We start from the raw sequence: 7947 nt of genomic DNA, 5'->3' as shown, positions 1-7947 counted from the left end.
CTTAAACTGCACTTTCTGAAGGCATTGAACCATTTCTTCTAATCTTTCCCACACCGTTATGAAATTTTTCTGAACAACCCACATTAACACATAAGAATCTACTAGTTGCACCAGAAGCCCACTCTTCAAGAGAAATTGAAAATCTTTTTCCGTTTAAACTTTTTTTCTGAAAATCTTGAGCACTTTTAAGCTTCATTGAGTTTCCATATTTTGTAACAATCGTTTTTATAGCATGTCGATCATCAGAGATGTTAATCCTTGACCTTTCCAGCCATGTTTAACACCTTCACTAATGGCCAAAGTTGCAAAAGAGATACGATCTACAGCTGTTAAACGAGCTAATACCTCTTCAGCTTTGTTACCTATTTTATTAAAGTTGGCAGCAGAACTCTGATGTATAGTTTTTGATTACTTTACAAACAACTTTGGTCGGCAAAACTTTATGCACTAAATGATATAAGAAACTTAAAGTTGATGAATGGAATTTCAGCTCGACTGAACAATTGTACTTGAATATTGGCTTGTCTTTATTTTCTCATAAAAAATACTTCCAAACTTCAGAATGAACTTTTTCAGACAACAACATTGTAAATGGCGACCTGGCTATATGTATTGCCGCATTGAAAATTTATTATTTGTTTACATTTCTCAGCGGTACCAGATAAAAGTGTCAGTAATTCCCTTTTGTTGTCAAAAAAAGCCAAACTTTTTTAGTTTTTTAAAACGGTAAATTATTCGTTTAATTGTTTGGGAATCAATTGATAAACAATTAATTTTCTTAACTGATTAATCGTTAATCGGTTACCGCCCCTACTAATATTGTTAAAGACCAATTATCATTCAATCATTCATAAAAGCGTTTTGATCTGTGATCAGATTATTTAAGCCCAGATAATCCATTAATTTTATTTACTCTAAGTTGTTATCAAGCTTTTGTGTTGTGTTTTTGTGAATTACTTTTAGATTCAATATTTCATTATAAAAACTGTGTGTCTATTAATACAAAAACAATAATTTTCATAAATTAAAGAAAACAAAATTAAAGTAATTTAATCAAACTCTTGGTAATTTTGTCACTTGTATTTTTTATATTATATAAAAAAAAACACTTTTAAATATTTAATAATTTTTCACCTTTAAAGTATAACTTAGCATTATTACATATAAAACTTACATATTTAGCATATAAAAATAATTTTATACAGCTATTGCGTTTTTTGTAAAAATGATTTTTCGTCACTTTTTTTTTCTATTTAGTTTTTAGTTTCGCTTAGTCAAATTATTTAAAGTAAATTCTTAAAGCTGAACAATTGAGAGGTTGTCGATAAAACGTAGTTACAAATCTCATAGATGAAATTATGAGATAAGTAATGTTTATTCATGATATTTCTCGTTGTGTTTTTGAAGTTATTTGTTCGTTCAAACCATTTTATCGAGCTTACATATGTATTCAAACAAACAGATCAATCTTTTTTTTTTTATGTGCAACTGTCAGGCTAGAGTGTTTTCAATACAAATAATCGAATATTTACTCGTTGTTCGGCTCATCCTCAAAAAAGTAATACAAGATCATAAACAAACAACTGCACAATTTTTTGACTTTGATAAACTCCGATGAAAACGCAGTATTTGAATGGTTAATTGGTCTGTGAATTCCATCACTTTATCTTTGTATTGTGTTACATTGCAATATATGTGTATTTCATCTTGGGAAAAAACTAATATACCTTAATTAAGCTACTCGAAAGCAACATTAGTAACTCATAGGACATGTAACTTTTTTTTTTTTTTTTTTTTTTTTTCTTTTCTATTTAGTTAACAATTATTAATCGTAATACAACAATATAACAATACATAAACTTGATATTTGAAAGAAGATCCAAAAAGATCTTGTCGTCAGAACCATATAAAATATATCAAACGTGTATATATAATAAAATAAAAATACAATTGATTTGTTACTTGTTGATAAATGAAAAATACAATTATAACTTGTTGCCTTCACTTGGCATTACCCTACAAACTGCCTTGTTGCTATTTTGAATTAAGTATAAAAATTACAGCAATGCTACTCTTTCGTAGTGCGGAAAGAATAGCCGTCACATTGAGTAATAATAGTACACTATGCTGACAAATAAAACAAGACAGACGTCATGGCTTTTGCGTTGAAGGTGATTTAAAAATACTTTTCTTTTTTTGTTGCCTATTTTTCCAGTATACTCATCATTTTCCTTGTCATTAAAACACAGTATTTAAATAATAAACTTGTCTGTACTTTTCGCCACTTTATCCTTGTTTTGTGACTTATCTCTAACTCTTTTAGCAACAACACACTTCTTATGTTTCAAGCGTCAAAAAGGATACACTTTTTTCATTTCCAGAATTCCTTTATAAATTATTCTTTACGAAGTCCAAACTATGAACGAATTAGAAACACTATCAGCTCATGCTTTCGAAGATTTTTTTAAACCACGTGACAGATTTTAAAGATATTTTGTTGAAACTTGATTAAATTTCAACGATGCCAAGCAGTTAACACAGTCAGATTTATCTTTTTTTTGATATAACCAATTAAGTTGATGGCAACTTGGAAAGAATCATGACACAGCTTTATTTTTCCAAATTCAGTTTTTAAACTTGACCAAATTCATTAAAAGGTTTTTTTTGCCACTGCTCACATCAGGTTTCAGAACTTGGTTTTTGAAGCTTTTTCAACCATTGATATTGGTTGTAATTAAAGATATCTTGGATAGAATTTAGAAGCACCTGAGAGCTTCTAAAATCTATGCAAGATTTTAATGTATAGTTTTCATGAGAGCATCAATGTTCATGCGAACGGACATAAAATCTACAAGAACTTATTAAGCAACGTTTACTAAAATTCCTTTCCAATGAATTGCTTTGAAGCCGGCTAGTTAAAATGTAATTATATCCTTCTGAAAAGAAATGCTCACTGTTGTAATTAATGAATTAGATGTTTGAACTGACAAAGTTTATTTATAAGAACTGCTATATTGCATCTTTATTCCATTTATTAGTCTATGTTGCGAAATCTTGAAATAACTGCGGTTTTACATCAGCTGGAAAACTGCATTATTAATCATATTATATGTGTTCAACATTACCTATGAATTTGAAATAGTTAATAACCTTTAAAAAACCATCAGCTGCATTTTCGTTCGGAAATAAGCTGACAATTCCAGCATAACTTGTTTTGGGAAAAATATATAAAGTAAAGAGAAAATCTTTTCTGCTGTTACCTGAATTTAACAATTTAGCAGAGGGTTTGAAGGTTTAAGGTTTGAAAGCTCTATTTAAATAAGCAGGACATAACTCATCATTGTCAAGGCCATTGTACAACCAACTCCAAGAAATCTGGTCACCTCTACGTGAATTCTGTCTTCGAATTCAATGAAATTGAAAGGTTGAAATAAAAATGGCTTTGAGTTTAATAAATTGTTCCAAAGATTTTTAAACAAATAAACACTGTCATTCAAATTATAAACCCTGGTATCCCATAAAATTGAAAAATATGCTATTAAAGTGTTCAATTATTTACAATGTCGAATATTAAATGAAAAAGCATTTGTTGCGTGATCTCTAGATATAACAGCAAGCACATGAAAAGTTTGTATACATAATGTTTCTAATGTTTTTTCTGCATGTAAGCTTGTCAAAAAAAGAGAAGATTGAAACTCTAGATAAGGCTTTATTACAAAGGAGATCGTTTCTTTTAAGCTAACCAACCATACCAAAATAGAAACTATTATCATCATCATCAGTACAACACTTTCTCCGTGGTAATCGAAACACTTTTGTAATAACGTTTTACCATTTAAAAGAGCATTGTCAGCACTTATGCTACCTTTTGCCAACAGCAGAATTTGGATTCTGGTATTTAGATCAATGCCACCTTTTGAAAGCAATTTTAAGGAAGACAAGTAGAGAAGTGGAAACTCTTCTAGTAACAAAGAATATGCCTTTTTTGATGAGCATCTGAGCAGCAGAAAAAATTTAACTGTTTCATTTGAGTACATTGCACGTCATTGTGGTTTGTAAAGAGACAATTTAGATAATCCTGGTAAGATTTTTTTTGATACCGTCTCTGCAACTTCATGCAAAGAAGAAACAAGAAGAACAAGCAAGGCTGCAATGATCGAAATGCACGCTCAAGCTTTTTAAAACCGATCAGGTAATAAATCTGATTATCCTTTTAAAAATAATTTCATGTTTCCTTGAATATTTTTCTAACAAATCGTATTTGAGGGAGGAAACAGAAAACAGCTGAAATATAACTTCACTGTTGGAGTCATTTTCAAAATCTTCCTTGTTTTGGATGCAAAGATCTAGCAGCAAAAATCAAATAGCATTACTTAAAGACTATGAAATTTGACGATGCAACGGTTTTTTGGAAACGGATGAAATGAGGGGATCTAAGGACACGTGCGCGACGTGGAATAAAACCTTCATGGCTTTTCAAGAGATATATTACGCGAGTTGTACCCCCGAATTTTTCTGAAATCTTTATTCATTGACTCTAAAGCTTCCTTACATATCATTCTAATTGTAAAAACATTTGCTTTCAATAAATTGCCCCCATGAATTGAAAACGTGTGAACACTAGTTAACATATATTACCGAGGGAACAGCTCTATGTTATGTTGCGCTGTATCTAATGCATAACTTTTAAATGCTTAAACAAGAATGGCTTAACCACATTGCTTGCAAAATCTTTTGATTAAATCTTCATTAAATGCAGCTACAGATTAAGCTAAAGCTGAGTTTTGGTAAAACAGTGTTGCAGTAATTCTATCATGCGGTTTTCGGCTTTCTGGCTTCGAAATGTCAGAAAGTAAGCCCATTTGTAATTTTTTATTATCCATTATGTATGCTTTTGCTTGTTGCATTTATGTATTTTCAGAAGTAGTGCAAACTTGCCAATTTTCTAATTGAAAGCCTATATGATTTGTACAAAATATACTAAAAATATTGTGTCCAATCATGTAATGAAGAAAATCCGTACTCTCACAGGGTTTTATTTGTTTTTAGTTTCCCAATTTTTTATAAATTACTCATAGCTTTGTTACACTACAAATGTCATAGGACTGAGACGATGAATCTGCAAAAGTTTTAAAATCTTGTTGTTTATCAAAATAACATTTTTATTGTACATTGAGCACGTTGCCTTTATAGCAAACTTAGGCGAGTGTAAATATGGGAATTGACCTCTTATAATTCCTTTGAAAAACTACAACATTTCATCAATAATTTAAACAAAGAGCAAAACATTTTTTTTAAAAAAAAAAACATAAAATAGTTTTAGCCTCCACTACTTTTATATACAACAACAACAAAAAAACTATAAATATATTTCTGAAGTATATGATTAATTTCAGAAACAGTTTATTAACGAAGCAAATGGAAAAGTTACAAATGTGTATAAACAGCTTGTTTTTCACAGGTCATAAGTGCAATTCCATCTCATATTACATATCTAACAAAAACTGCTATTTTAAGTTTATCTTGAATATCTGTTGGATTATCCAGAGCTATATTGAATGCTTCAGAGATTTTTGAGTCCATAAACGATGCTCAGGAGTAATCCCAGATATTCTTCTTCTACTCCTTGCTAATTTTAGGATCTGTAACTGAGAGGACATCTGAAGCATCAAGATGTTTTACACTTGCAATATTCCAAGCTATAGAAAAACTTGTTTCTGCTGTAATATTTGACACTTCGTTAATAATGATAAGTTAATTTGATAATTAGTTTTTGACTTTAGCAATTCACTTTTGTTTTGTCTGCGATTTGAATTTAATGAAAGCTCTTTAGGAAAACTTATTTCTTTTATTTCGGAAAAGAGTTTCATTACCAGTCTAGTGATGAGTAAGTCCTGTATTGCAAATTAAAAGCATTGGTTTATTTTCTTTTTTAGTGTATGCAAAAATTTTCTGTCAAACCTCCGAAAATATTCCTCTCTCGTCATAAATTTTTGTTTTTTAATTGTTGCTTCAAAGTGAATTACTGTTAGTATTATGATTATTTATTTTGAAAGCGTAGTTTTGCGATAAAATGGAGTTAATACGAATAGAAAACCGCATTTACATACCAAGATGCTCAGAATCTTCTTTGGTTTACATAGTAGAGAAATAGTGAGTAATTATTTCCTACATTAATCAATGCTTCAAAGTATTTATGAACAAATTCATGTTATGGGACATGAGGAAGTTAATTTATTTTTAAACGGTGTGAATTCATATATCATACGCAGATTTTCCGAAATCTGCAAAACATTTATATTGCGTAGATGCATTTATATTTATTTTTATATATATTTAGTGTAATTATAAATGTAATACAAATAACTGGATGGTGGCCAAAATCGTTTAGACCAGAAATTAGTCATATTGTTCTGAAGATGTTGTTGAGTTTTTCTGGACCCTTGACAAGTTGCATTGTCCGGTTGAATGATGCAATTGTTATCTGGGAATTTTTTCTTCAGCCATGGTACCATATAACGTTTTAGTAAGCTAATATACACAACAGATGTAACTTTTTCTTTCTCTTTTATATAGATTTATGGACACTTCTCTCTACTAGAAGCAATAATTCCTAGCATCATGATGGACTGAGGGTGCTTGGTGTGACAACAGTTCGTGCTTTGCCACCCTTTTGCACAATGAATCTGTCATTACATCTATTTATCACACAGTCAACACTAAAAAGTTTTTCATCTGCGAAAACTTTAACTGTTGACGGAGCATGGCTTTTTAGCTGGTTCAGAAGTTTATTTGATCGCTTCAATCGTAAAGTTTTTAGTTTTTTGTCAAAAGTTGACATGAAGGTTGGGCCACTCTGAGTTTTCCAAGTGTCTTTAGAGCTCTTCTGACTGCCCACTCATCAATATTGAACAACTTCGCTATCTTTCTGATGGATACAGTAGGATTCTTTTCAACATGCTTTTTAAGCTTTTCTGTGAACTTCCTATCAACTTTTTTGTTCACTAGATTTGGCATTTTGGCTCAATCAGCACTGTTACGTGTTTTCACTTTGTAAAAATTAGTTTTAGACATTATGAAACACAAACCACTTCACGTGCAGGCAAACCCGCGTGAATCAAATTTAAAGCTTCGGTTCTTTTGGCTTCCATTTTAAAACTTTTAACTTAAATGTTTTTTACTCACAATATCATTAAAATCGAATTTTATTAAAGCGGTCATGGAACATTGATCAACAAAATCAAAGTACGAAAGTATTTTATTTACATCACAAAACCAAGCCAAACATTACTTCTCGAATAGCCTCCGCACCTTGTACATAATATATATTATATTTGTATTTTTATATAATTTGCAATATATTTGTATATTGCATTTTTATATAATATGCATTACATTTATATACAATATACGCTATATATATAATATATTTTTATTTATTATATTATTAAATATATACTAAAAATATTATATTTGTATTTTTACAATTAATATACTATATTTGTATTTTTATATAATATATATACAGGGTTGTCCTTGGACATATCTTAAATTTGAATTTCGTGCTTTATTCTCATGTATTTATGCGACATTAGATTGCTATTATATTTGAATAAAAATGCATGTTGCCACTAAGTGTTATTATTGTTAATTACAGGCAGTAAAATCAGATAGATATCATATAATGAGACTTAGAAAATGTAGTTTTACTAAGTCCGGGAACTTTTTCGTAGCCCCCTGTATTTATATATATATCATTACTTGTATATATATTTAGTGTAATTAAAAATAACGTTATATTTCTATTTTACTGCATTTATATTTATATTTATAAGGTTTATGAATATTTGGTTTTGTAAAAATACTTTGAATTAGTGTTTGAAATTACATATAATGAAACCCAAAATGATTAATTTATTTATAGATAAATGAGATAAATGATAAAGT

The 7947-nt window shown here is 29.6% G+C and overlaps 1 protein-coding gene across 3 annotated transcripts in view; it reads left to right on the top strand.

The window, feature by feature from the left end:
• The window catches only part of LOC149892778 (uncharacterized), a 32035-nt gene that overhangs the window by 1213 nt on the left and 22875 nt on the right, over positions 1-7947 (top strand). The window contains exon 1 of one of the 3 annotated variants that reach the window (XM_090065612.1): positions 2047-2171. The exons of the other annotated variants lie outside the window; for them this stretch is intronic. The gene's annotated coding sequence lies outside the window, so the exon portion shown is untranslated. Of the gene's footprint in view, positions 1-2046; positions 2172-7947 lie in introns of those variants that run through there. 3 annotated transcript variants of the gene reach the window in all.

Source organism: Hydra viridissima, unplaced genomic scaffold (assembly GCF_058129835.1).
Source record: "Hydra viridissima isolate aposymbiotic clone 2 unplaced genomic scaffold, HvirCarnegie_v1 scaffold_1, whole genome shotgun sequence".
In the NCBI taxonomy this organism is placed as follows: Eukaryota; Metazoa; Cnidaria; class Hydrozoa; order Anthoathecata; family Hydridae; genus Hydra; species Hydra viridissima.
Note: the sequence above shows the minus strand (reverse complement) of the source record. Positions and strands in the feature narration are given on the sequence as shown.